This window comes from Caretta caretta, chromosome 9 (assembly GCF_965140235.1).
Source record: "Caretta caretta isolate rCarCar2 chromosome 9, rCarCar1.hap1, whole genome shotgun sequence".
Taxonomy (NCBI): Eukaryota; Metazoa; Chordata; order Testudines; family Cheloniidae; genus Caretta; species Caretta caretta.
In genome coordinates, this window is record NC_134214.1 from 45,550,748 (window position 1) to 45,563,970 (window position 13,223).

Here is a 13,223-nt window from a genome sequence, read left to right on the forward strand (position 1 = left end):
AAAGAAAATAATGAACTGATGAATATCCATGGCAAATAGGAGCTGAACTTTTACATGTATCTGCCTAGTCTAAGTAGTGGAGCTTTTTGGTTTTGTGCTGCAGCTGAAGAGCATGGAAGCTTGTGCTCTTGTCTATTTCAAAAAGGCATATTCCCCATCCGTAAAGTTCCAATTGCTCAAGATGCATCATGCTGCAATACTTGCATCCCATGAATTGTTACCTGTGACCCTGCGATGCAGTCAATTTTGAAGTCACCACACATTTAGATGTCCATCTTGAGGCCCATTGGGCCCGTGACTTTGAGAAGTGCTTCACTTAATAATAGCTGTGGGGTCAGGAAGCCGGGCCGCAGTGGGTCAAGTTGGTCAACCAAGAATGGAGGCAAATAAAAGTAAGAGGCACTTTTGACTAACTTTGTGACTTCATAAGCAGAAATTTCCACTCCTGGTTTAGTAGTCCGGGGCGTTTGCCGTTACTCTATCCTCTCTGGAAAACTAAGGGTTTTAATTTTGAGAACTGAAGAAAAATATCAGGGCCCCAGGTTGCCCCCACTGAATTGCTGCTCCATGCAGCAGGATTAGATCCTTTACTGGCAATGGAATTAAATATGCATTGCAAATCACTGTTGGTGGGTTATATTTTCAGTGAAACATCCATTATATCGATTGCCTGGGATTCAAATTTTTTTTTGTTTTAATTAAAACAAACTGATCCCGTGAAATAGATTGCTTTGTGCCAGGGCTAATGCAAATTTCAGAGTGCTAATACATCTAATTTGACCATGTTGTTGCAACTACCTCTCTTTGCATTGCTCTCTTGGCAAGCTTAGCCACATGCCTGCTAATGAGATTATTGCATCACATTAAATGTTGGAACAGGGAGTTTGAGATTGCAGTAACCTTTAGTGCGCTCAGAACAGCCCTTTCTGCTCATATTTCTGCTTTAAACACCCAGGTGTAATCCTGCAACCCCTCCCTGTTAATTGCCCAATGTAACCTAATGGGACCACATATAATTATTCCAACACAAAGGTGGTCCCTGCCCCACAGAGTTTACAGTGCTAAACAGGGCTGCAGGATCAGGGAGTTCGTAAGTAATGGATTAAAGAATAAGGTCTTGAGTTGATAGATTCTTATTTAAAAATAAGTGTTTGGGACACTCGTGTGAGATGCAATGTTTGATTTACCTAGTTGGGGGTGAGGGGAAATCAATTTCCCAAAGCAGCAGAGTGAAAATCCGTGCAACTCATTTCAGTCACCACTTGCTGCAACTCCACCATTTCATAATTTCATTCCAAAGTGAACCAAAAACATTACTTGGCAGGAACCGGAGTGTCCACATCTGCATTTCCATCACATGCTGCTTCAGAGGAGTGCTGTGTACAGGTTCCAATTTGGGGGTGATGGGATGGGGTTTGCAGTCAGCATGTTTAAAGAGTACATTTCTGAGCCACAAACTCTATTTCACTTGTGTTTTCTGTGTTAGCTGCTGCATAATTTCAGACTCATGAGAAGCAATAGAATTCTGGTTTCCTGGCCTGGTTTATACCCACTCACTATCCACAGCTTTCAATCTCCTTCCTGCTGTGGGATTAACATCCCGCATCACATTTAATCCTTCTACCCACCCCATCTCCTGTCTCCTTCCACAATCATGAGCTGTGATATTTTAAAAAAGCACGGCTTTGACAGGGACTGTGTTCTGCTGAAGGCTGCTTGTCCTGCTTACTTAGATTGACTGTCATTTTTGTCCCTGCAACTACTTTGTACTCCCACCCCAGTACATGGTGGGCTGTTATTCTGCAGCGCTCTCCTAGCAATGCTGCTCTCTGCACTGTTTTAGAGCCCAGTGGGTGGCACATGCATGATCCTTGACCGAGACATGTACATATGCACTCATGAGATGGGAAATGAACAAGGTGTCCACATTTCCGCCTGTCCACTTTTGTACTTTCCACACAAGTGACCTAAAACCACTAAACCAAGCAAACATCAAGAGCTGCCTGTGAGTCGGGGGGGAGGGGGATATGATTCTGTTTGGGCTTCTCCCAGCGTTGTTTACCTAGAGGGACAAAGGGCTGTTTGCTTGGTTCGTCCCACAAGATCATACTGTAGCCTGCAGTTGTTGTCAGCAATGAAATCACTGGTTTCCCACAAATGCTCTTCTCGGCAAGGTTTCTGGAGAGTGATTTGCCCAACTGAGAGCTATTTGACTTTTTAATTGCAACACCAGTGTTGCTGACTAATTTCTGTGTAAAGGCTGGCAGGTGCTTAAAGAGTTAACGTTGCAGGGCTCACTCTACTAGGAAGTACTGCTACCTATCCATGATAAAGCATTTACCTCTGCTGTAAGACTGATGCGCAGATGCCCCTCAGTGCTCCCTGCTCCTGTCCGCATAGTGTCACAACTGGCCAGATCCTAGTGCCAGACACAAGGGAGTAGCCCCCATTACAGGCTGTGTTGTCAGGGCTGAACTGAAAGAAAGAGGCAGCATTTCTTCATATACACTGTGGGAGAGGAGGTAGGCAACATACAGCTGGAATCAGGTCAAACTCCAGATCAGGAAAGCATGGAGGGAACAGTGAACACACTGATGAACATTCCATTAAGCAACACCCACAGAACACTAGCTGGGGCCTGGAGAAGCAAATTCAGATGCAGAGGTTCAAAATAAAAAAGCTCAAATATAAGATGACAACTCAACCCAGAAGGCTCTGGAGACAGACAAGCAACAGCAGACTGAAAACCACATGAGGAAGATAGACCAAGAATTCCCAGCTTCCTCAGTGAGCATACCCAGAGAAACAGAACCCCTAACATCACAGAAATCATGCCGCTAGTCCTAGAAGATGCAGGTGATGGTCTCTGAGAGAACAAGGAAGTGAAGATAGCATTCCTGGGTGAAATGGCCACATTGGACCCTGATACAGAACTGCCTGATCACTGGAATGGTGAAAGAGAACTAGAGAGAAAAAAACAAGACATCTGCAATAGAAAATGTTAGAACTGCCAGTGTCTGATGGTGCAAATGCTGAGAATAATTTTTCCTCTATCATCACAATCTCATTTTGGTCAAGAAGTTCTAAATGGAGAGGCAGTCTTGGCTATAAGGTGTAAAATTTTAACAGCGAGACTAATTAACCATTGGAACAATTTACCCAAAGTCGTGGTAGATTCTCCATCACTGACAATTTTTAACTCAAGATTGGATGTTTTTTTCTAAAAGATCTTCTCTAGGAATTGTTTTGGAGAAATTCTCTGGCCTGTATTATATAGGAGGTCATAGTAAATGATCACAATAGTCTCTTCCGGCCTTGCAATCTAGGAATCTGAAACATCAATCAAATAAAGCCCAAGAGGAGGAGGAGAAAAAGGAGAGGCCTAGAATCAGAGAAAAGGCACTCTAAAGAAGAAATGAATAGTATATTAATTGAGCCATCTAATTGTAATAATATTCAGAATAATCCTCTCAGTAGGCTCGGGGATCCAGGTAGTCTGCTTCATCCTCCAGTAAACTACAGCGTGGGACCTTGTTGAGCTTTTCAGTATTCAGTGTTTCTAAAGTTTAAGGAAGGGAGATGTGCCGGAATTCTGTAGGTGTCACTACATCTGCATCACTTCCAGATTATTGTTTATAAACCACTCACAGCTCGGTTATTAGCCAAATGGGCTTCCCCCTTGCTCCCCTGCACCTCCACATCAGGGGCCTGCCGAATCCTGGACACACAACTTTCAAACACTAACAGACAAACAGGAATCCAGCTGCCCAGCACAGCTAGTTCCAGAAGAACATGGTTTCATTTGCCTACTAATTCCTCTTTCCATGCAAAGATGTGCCACTTTAGCAACCTAACTCGTAACATGACTATTTGAAGCTGGCTGGAGGGGTTAATTATGACATTACAGTATTACAAGGAACCAAGGAAGATCATGTAGCACTCTGGGGAAAAGCTCCTGGTCAGAGCTCACACCACCATTTATCCTCTTAAATCCCTCTTTGCCTCGTAGCCCCTCTTCTGTAATGTCTTCAAATCACTCCTGGGAGGGAAGTTAGCTCAGTGCTGGGTTGCGGTTACTGCTTTTCTGCTAAATTCTCTTTTGTTATCTCAGCCTCTCAACCCACCTCCTTCCTGTCTGTCTGTTTCAGTCACCTGTTTGCCATGCAGCCTGGGAGAGCAGCTAGCATAGTGGGCCCCAGCCCTCGACTGTGGTTTCGAGATAATACTGGACTGTAAAACAACGCCTTAAGGTTTATTGTATACCCAACAACAGGTTAAACTCCCTAAGGATGATTAAGCGCCAAACCCACCCACACAACAAGCCCTTGAAAGCAAGGAAGTGACGAGCTGACGACTTTAACACCTACACATCCATCAACCAGTATGGGGCCTGGTCTACACTGAAAATTTAGATCACCCAAGCTACATCACTAAATTCACACCCTACCCCGAGTGCCGTACTTAAAGTCAACCGAGCCCCTGGTCTAGACTCAGCTAGGTTAACGGAAGTATTCTGCCATCCACCTAGCTACAGCTGCTCAGGAAGGTGGATTCACGACAGCGACAGACAAAACCCCTTCTGTTGATGTGGGCAGCAGCTACACTATGGTACGCTACAGTGGCATAGCTGCAGCACCTCTAGTGCAGGGCTGGCCTTGGTGACAGACTCACCTCCACCAGGAGCTCCCTTCCTCCTCCCCTGTACCGCCCTGCACACAATTCACACACCCACTTTATCCAACTCTGACCTCACCAACATTACCATTTGTGCATTAGAGTATCCACTGCCTTATTTGGTCATGGGGAAATTAGGTGGTCAGTTTGTTTCAATTGACTGCAGCATTGTCCAAGCCTTTGTTTTTCTCTCCTGTCCATTACAATCACAATAATTCCTGTGTTAGCATCAGCTTTAGGCCATGAGGGTGGCTCTGTGCCTGACTGCATCCTAGTGCTATAGAAAGGCTCCTGCTGCTAGTTCTGCACTCAGAACACTCAGTCTCGCGGCTTGCTCCATCAGTGCAGTATACAGATTTGAACCAAAGCATAAGTCAGAGGAGGGGTAAAGATTGGATGTTACTTCTCCAGCATTTTAGTCTCTTTCCCATCCCACTCAAGTGAGTGACTTCAGAGAGGAGATTCATCTTTTTATAAGCAAGTCTGTTTATTAGATTTCTTAGCTTTGGCTGGTACCTTTACCAACAGCCTTATGTTTCTCTTCTCTGGTCCAGAAAGCAGCAAGCTACAACAAATGACTGCAGAACAGCTGAAGGTAAGAGTCCAAACCAAGCAACAGGGTGACTGACATGCTTTCAGCAGATATTTAACTGTATGACTTGGCAGCCTAAAATTTTCAGGTCCACTTTGTTTGGCAACATTTAGTTGGCCAAATAGGAATAATAGTTGTAGTTGACAAATTTGATTCACCCATCGCCAAACAGGCCAGCAATACCCATCACGACAATACAGGTAGCAGAGAACAGCTTCTTCTAACTACCAGAGACCTCTAAGTATTGTGTAAATGCTTTTGATCTTCACAGGACCCAGATTCTATGCCATTACATCTGAAGCCACATAGCTAATGGCTTGATGTGACCCTGAAATAGGACAACAAAAGCATCAGACCTGTGGTGCTTGGATGTGGGCTAGCTTGCTACCCATGTGCAAGATGTAGCTACTACATCAGGACCTCGCATCGTCATGTATTACGGCTGAAGCCTCTCAGGGAACTAACAGTTCAGGCCTGTTTTTTTCCAGGTTTTACAAAAGCTACTACTTGGATTTTACCAATTTTCACCCAAATGTCGGACCACTCAAGTAAGTGAAGATATTGATTATGTTAAGAAAAGCCAGTACATTAGATAGGTGTGTTTAGGTTAATAATAAATTAGCTTAAGTGTAAATGTGAGGCTAAATGTGAGGGTAAGGCAATGTAGTGAAAGCTACACACAAACACGCATGCGTGTGCATATATAAGTCAGTCTGGGTAGATGCAAGAGTGTGATTTTTATTATTTTTGCATTTTGTCCTAAATAGACACAATTACACTATGCCATGAATCCATAAGGAATTGGCTCCAGCAGCTGTTTCCATTCGTTCTCACAAAGTGTGCTTCTCTGGGTGGAGAAGGCTGGCCTTTCAGTTCAAATCAAGTGCCTTTTTCCTTTGCTTCCTTTCATTTTCTTTGAGAGGTATGTCAGCCCTAGAATAATAAAGGACCTTTTCCCTATAAGCTGAGAAGGGGTTACCTTAGGTCAATTAGGGATACCTGAGTCTAAAAACCCTCTTCTGGTGTGGGAGGGAATGACAAGCTGCTGCAGGGATAATAGCTGCAGGGTGATGGGCTTCTCCAGGGTGAGAGGCTGCTACTCTCCAAGGGGGGGGAACAACCAAACTGACTGCCTGTTTAGGGGAAGGACTGACACCAGGGAACAACAGGACAAAACCTCCCCTTCCCCTCCCCAGGATCCATCTGCCAGAGGTCAGGGAAAGGCATCCCCCTTTGTTTTGTTTGCAAATTGGTTTCTTTTTGTTTGCTGGAGGAGCACTCCTTGGGCTTGCCCTGGGGCCTATCTTGAAAATACTGCTAAGAGAACAGAGGGGGAAGCCAAACACCAGTCAGAGTGGTCCAAGCTGCACAGATATGTTTCTAGAATGTTGAAGGATTTGTCTCTTAATATATTTAAACCTGGGCCAAAAAATGGATTTTCCTACCCTGGCCATTACCCCTGGGGGGTGGCCCACGCAGGAAGACTCCTTTGCACTAAAGTGTTTGTTATTTTAATTATATGAGATGGGGGATTAGCAAAATTGTACATCACCCCCCCACATACCATTCATGTTCTGGTAGTTTTGTGAAGGGTTTGTCTTCACTAGTTTTTCCTCCCTCAAGTTAACTGACTGACAATTAACTCAATGCTTGTTTGTAAAAACCAGTCTGGACACTCCCCACAACCATCCAAACATTTGTAGTTTACCTTATCTATTGGCAATCAATTAACTGGAGGTAAAAAACTCATCAAGACACATCCTAGAAGTTAAATGCCCAGCCACAGATGGGGGAGTTATGCTGGTTGGTAACTGCAGAAGTACATAATGGAACAGGGAACCCTATGCAATTTCAAAGTCCAGACAACTTACACTTGCAGTAAGATTTCCATGATGTCGTACTACCTTCCCGTCTCTCTTCAAATGCACATTGCTTTGATGGAGTATTATCAAACTATTTCAGGTCAAAAACCTAAAATAAATACTGATCCTCTTGTATGAAACATTATACCCAAAAGTCATAATGTTCAAGTTTCACTCTTTGTCTTGCTTCCTGACTATGAACTGAAGAATGTTTACAGCCACCTGCCCTCTAAAGGACTAGACTAGCTGTCTTCATCTCTCTTACTCATGAATTTGCTTGTGGGGAAAGCCCAAAAGAATAACTTAATTAATCCTAAACTTCCTCCTACTCAAGGCTTGTTGCCTTTCTTTAAGAGATCACTGAATCCCAGATACAAGACAAACACTAAGGCATTGTGAAAATGCATGTGCATTTCATTGGTTTCACTAAGTTATACAGTTACACATTTTCCTTATGCTCTAAGGACTCAATCATACCAATTAGACAGAGATGTCAAAGGGGACAACATGGAGCTACACCATCCCTGCTATATACTCAGATGGGGCAGCTTATTCCCACTCTGCTAAGTGAAGTGCTCCATTGTTTCTGGTGGCTAGTTGGTGGCAGGGCAGATTTATCTCTTCTGCACTCAGGCCCCTTTGGGCACCAGGCACACCCAGGGCTGAAATTAGGGAGCAATACCTGCAATTGTGGGTAGCCCTTGGCAGACTACGGAGCCATGTTACTCTGGACCCAACTGGACAGCTACAATTCTAGCAGGGATTCTATTAATTTAAGCCACCACAAGAGAGTTTATTTGTTTTAAGTGTAGCTAACTGATGGAAGGGAAGAAAATATTCAGCTAATCAGTTAAGTTCAGTAACCTGAAAATTCATAAGGAAGTTATTCTAACATGTTATATTTGTTATGCTGTCAGCAATTAAATAATAAACAATGTGACCAGTGTTTTTAATAACAAGATAGCGAGACCATAATAAGCAACACAAGTCAACCTTTATTGAAAACTGAAGTATTAATACATAACAATTCTTGTTACAATAAACGTGCTTTTAAGAATTTAAATCTGAGCTCATCTACTCGTTGGATTGCATAAAAATAAAAAAGTATGAATTTACACATAATTGAACTGGCTCAGAATGGAATCTCCACTCCTTTGTGTGTTGATGCAATAGTTCAATGCAGAAGTGAGTGATGGTTTAAAACTTATTCTGGAAGACAACATTTACCTAAACTTCAAAAAGTACCAATATAACTGCTTGTAAGACAGTTTTAAAAAAAGTCATAAAAAAGGAAACCTGTGCCTATTTCGTAACAAACAGAGAGCTATTACTGGGGCCTCTTGTACTTCTGTTGCATGCACTCACTTTCCCCCCCCCCCTTTTTCAAATTGTAGGATCTGAGGGCAGCCAATAATAGCACTATAATTAAAAAAAACCATTAACAAATCCATTCTACTTGAAACAAGTCTGTACAGCAGCCAGCTAAAGAAGCTTTCCCCATTTGCCTGTTAAGTCCCAAAAGGCACAACAGGCCTGGAAAGTCACGTTTACTTTTTTGATGTTGGAGCTTCAGGCTATAAACTGTTCAGAATATTTGATATTACAAGTGGACCCGCAACACTGTGGTAGTCCAATAATCCCAAATGTCACATTCAAGAGACAAGGGAAGAGGTTTTTCTCTCCCAGCTAAGCATTGTTCCTCCTCCACGGCAGCCCCCTCCTCCCCTCAACATTAGTGGCCTCATCACTTCTCATCCCCTCCCTACACACTCACAGGGTAAACAGCACCTGCTGGAAAGTCCTCACTAGCTTAGAAGAGGAAATCTTCAAACAGGCCTGAACATTCTGAATGAGGCATGTTAGTGAAAAATGATCCTGTCTCCCTGCACTGTTTTCCTTATTAACATTCCCAACTGTGTGTACAGATGGCTTACAGTAAGTAAAATTTATCTGCTTAATGCTTCCTTAATTAGAAATACATGGACAAGTTTAACTCTTCCTTATGTTTTCTAACAGGTTTTCCATTAACAGAATGCATTTTAAACTGGGGATTAATGGATTGTTTCAAACCTCCACAAATAGTCACTATAGGATAATTTACACCTGCTGGAGAAGAATGGGCATAAAACGTGTGTATTTTCTACAGACACTGGCCCAAGCTTCTTTCTCTGGTTAGTTTCAAGTTATGCAAACAATAATCAGGACATCTGTCCTCTCTTCCCAGAAGTTTAACTGAAGTATCACCTCACTGTTTCTGTGCCTGTAAGTGAGGATTTCACATACAAGGTATTTTCTATTCTCTTATATGCTTTTAAACCTACAGTTAATGATGGTGTCAAAAGATTGCTGCATTTCTCCATTCTGGCAAAATTAACATGTTTAAGCCAAAACTAATGGTATCCAATACTACGTCCAAGCACTGGGGGAGCTATTGAGTCAAAATTCTGAAATGTTTTTGGCTCAGATACTGTAAGAGGCCTATTCCCTCTGTAGACATTAAGCTAGATTGCTCTGTAAAGACTAATCAATGTGGAGTACCCTGCTGTACATATCTGCACCATGAACTATAAGTCAGAAAACACTAAGACATGGTGATACTGAAGGGGCTTTTCAGTGAGTGAGGTCGTAGGAGGAATGACTTCAACTTAATCCCAAATTATGAACTTTTGTCATCTACTGCTGCATCTAAGCCCTTAACTTGCATAGTACACTCAAAAAGCTTTCAAGAACAGCAATTCCGTAAGTCTTCTAAAACTTCAACAGGAAATGGTTGGTTAAAATAAGTTAATAAACAAGGTTTAAAATAATGAAGTTCTATTTCCTTCCTATTGGCTGGTTAATGACCACACTACAGATTAGGGCTACCAGCTTCTGATGCCAGTGATTTAGCCATTTTCAAGAATATGACTTGATTTCGTTGCTACATTTAAGAGACACAACCAGATGTTACTAACACAGGGAACTCCTGAGCCTTAATACTTTGTTTAAATACAACAGTTGAAGTTAGATCGAAAATGTATGTTGGACTTCTCTCATATTATTGCTGTAATAGCCGTCTTCAACTACACTTTTAAAGTAGTATTCTTTTTTATTCTATTATATGAAGCTGCCATAAAAGTTTCAGAGAAGCTTGATTTGAACTGGTTTCTACTGCACTAGAGCCCTTTCATTTTCTGGAAATCTCCAATGCAGCCACATACCGTGTCTATGTCTATGTGTGTGTGTGTAAAGCTATACAGGATTTTAAATAGGGAATGTAATAGAAAATGCAGGAGAGAATGTTTCATAAGACCCCCACTGTGTAATGTATGATTTTTATCCCAGTTTCATATCCATGCTTTCCACTATTTGCAACAAAATGCCATTACGATAGTTTATATACACACCGCCCCCTCCCCCACCACTGTGCTTTTGGTTACTCCCTTAAACTACTGGAGAACAGATCAAACCTCCCATTAGTTTATATCACATCTGGAAGGTGCAATACCTTTTCCAAGGTACAATTTCCCCTTTGTGGATGAATCCCATAATGCAACTTAGAAAAAAGTGCTCAAGCGAGACCCCCTAAATGTTATGGAATAGTACTATTAGGAGACAACAATTCCAAGGAAACATTTAGGAATCTAAAGTCAGAGCAAATATATAGGACTTTATATTCTTTCCATGACTATTTATCTATCACAGCATTCATGAAAGTTCTCTCCTAGGGTTTCAAAGCTTTGTTATCACTGGGAATCAAGACAGGAGACAGCAAAGCTTAAAACTTGTTCTCTATAGCTTCTCCCCAAGACAGCATTGTTTCTTACCTCACAACTATTTTTATTAAAAACATACAAAGACAATGAAACTCTCACTCTAAACTAGCTAAACTGTATTAATGTTCACTACAGCTTCTGGAGCACTTGACCAGTCAATGCTGCAAACCTACTACACGAATGGAATTGTTAAACAGACCTGAACAAAGCAGTACAGATTCAAATGGTTTGTTTGGGGTAATTCTCTGCTCCATATATAAATATATGGAAATCCTTAAGCTGTAGTAAGTGCTCACGAGTAGTTTTAAAGTACTTATAGTTAACACCATAGTTATGTTAAAGGCATTAGCAATAAGGGGTAGTCTGTTTACAGTGATCCATGCAAAATAATCCTAAACTTTATAAAACAAAACATGGAAGTAAAAAAATACGAAGAGTGCTTATTGTAAAAAATAGTTACTGAAGACTCTAACCTCTATGGGCATTCAGGTGCCTACACCTCCCACCAGGGTAGAGTATGGGAACGGCAGCATTAAATCAGCACTGATGCTACCCTGAAGTAGCTGCCAAACCCGTAGAAGGAGCAGACCACCCCAACACAAAGCCCAAGTAGATACACAACTTTAAAAAAAAAAACATTACTTTTGGATGGAAATTAGACTACAAACACTACAGCCTGACATACCTCTATGTAAACTCTTAAAAGGGAACAACATTTTATAACCATTTACCGCATAATTTATTGCGGGCAGAATGTATCTGGAAAAAAACTGCATCTTACTGGAATCATAAATCAGGCAGGTTTCAGAAAAAACCTTGATTTTTTTGTGCAATATTCAAATTTAAAAATTTAAAATCTTTCCCATAATGATTTTGGTATACAAATGGGTTCCAAGGCTAGCCCTTTATCCTCACAGCATTTGCTTTGAGGTACTTTTTAAAAATTGAAGCTGCGAGCAAGAATACCAGAAATGACTCATTGCAATGAAACACTAATCTACAGTCAGTCTTAATTTGCATGCTTTCCAAGTGCAATTAAGGAGGTAAAAAAAGGAAAACCCAACAATTACATCAACAATTTTGTAACCAATGAATGACTCCTACTATGATCTATTTGTTTTTGCTTAAAAAAAAAGTTTCTGAAATCTCTACATTCTGACAGCCCTGCTATACTGCACCCATAAACCACATTGGTATGTAATATAAGCTAAAAGGAAATTGTGTTAAAATGGTTTGTTCCCCTTTAATACACTTAACAAGCACACAAACTTTCTTCAGGATAATATGTAGTTGAACTCCTCCTGTTGGTTGCGGAAAACCCTAGCATTTCTTAAGTATTAGAAAAGCAAGCTGCGTCAACTGCACATACATTTTCAGCTGATTAGAACATTCTTTAGGGGAAAAACAGAATGGATTTCCTGGACTGAAGCCAAAAAAAATCTGATTCTATCACCATGTATTTTTTTCAGGAGTCAGAATTCATTTTTATACATACATATATGGTGTTACCTCCTCATATAATGGCAGAGATTTGCCTTAAGGATGTGGGCAGCTTGGAAGGCTGCTTTATTCACATTTTTCTTTAACTGGCCACACAAAACTTCATTTACCATTCCATTCTGATCCTTAAGAATGTCCGCATAACACTGCATCCACACAATAGAAATGAAAAGGTAAATGTGGTAAACTAATTCTGTGCAGGATTTCTACAGCTCATCAGACTATTTCCAGTCGCTCCAATTTGTGTTAGCTGAATTTAATTAGAAAGGAATACATAACTTAAATAATTTTCCCCCTCCTTTTAACTGGCAACTGCGTCAACCCAAAAAGGTTGAAGCAGTTATCTAATGTATATTATGGTATTCTATAAAGAAATTCACTTTTGCGATACTACCTTTTAAGACCCTGCATATGTTACAACAGTGCATTAGTGATACAAGTTGTAAAATACTTTTCGGTTCCTTTGGATTTTGCATATGGTTTTTGCATCAGTCACTGCATGAGCAAGCTTTGTTTTTTTGTTGCCTTTTTTTTTTTAAACATGCATTCAACTAGATATGGATCAGAATAAGTTTATACTCCCTTTTTTATCATTATAATTAGCTAAAAAATTGCAAGACAGTCCACAAAACAGGATTTGCTTTAAGACTAACTGCTGGAGTTCCAAGATGTAAGATATGCCGCACTGGAAAAATCTTCAGTGATCTGGAATTAGTAGTGTTTAGCAAAGTGTTGAAAGCATTCAGAAGAAAGAAAGTCCTGGTTGGAGGCATGAGGGCTTCAGCACCAACTTTTAAACCTCAATTACTTGATTGCATATCTCCCATCTTCAAACCTACA

General features: G+C 41.0%; 1 protein-coding gene across 1 annotated transcript in view; it reads right to left on the reverse strand.

The window, feature by feature from the left end:
- Positions 1–8,103: 8,103 nt before the first annotated feature.
- FAM168B (family with sequence similarity 168 member B) overlaps positions 8,104–13,223 on the reverse strand; it is a 34,197-nt gene continuing 29,077 nt past the window's right edge. Inside the window, exon 7 of the mRNA XM_048865083.2 lies at positions 8,104–13,218. The gene's annotated coding sequence lies outside the window, so the exon portion shown is untranslated. The remainder of the gene's footprint in view (positions 13,219–13,223) is intronic.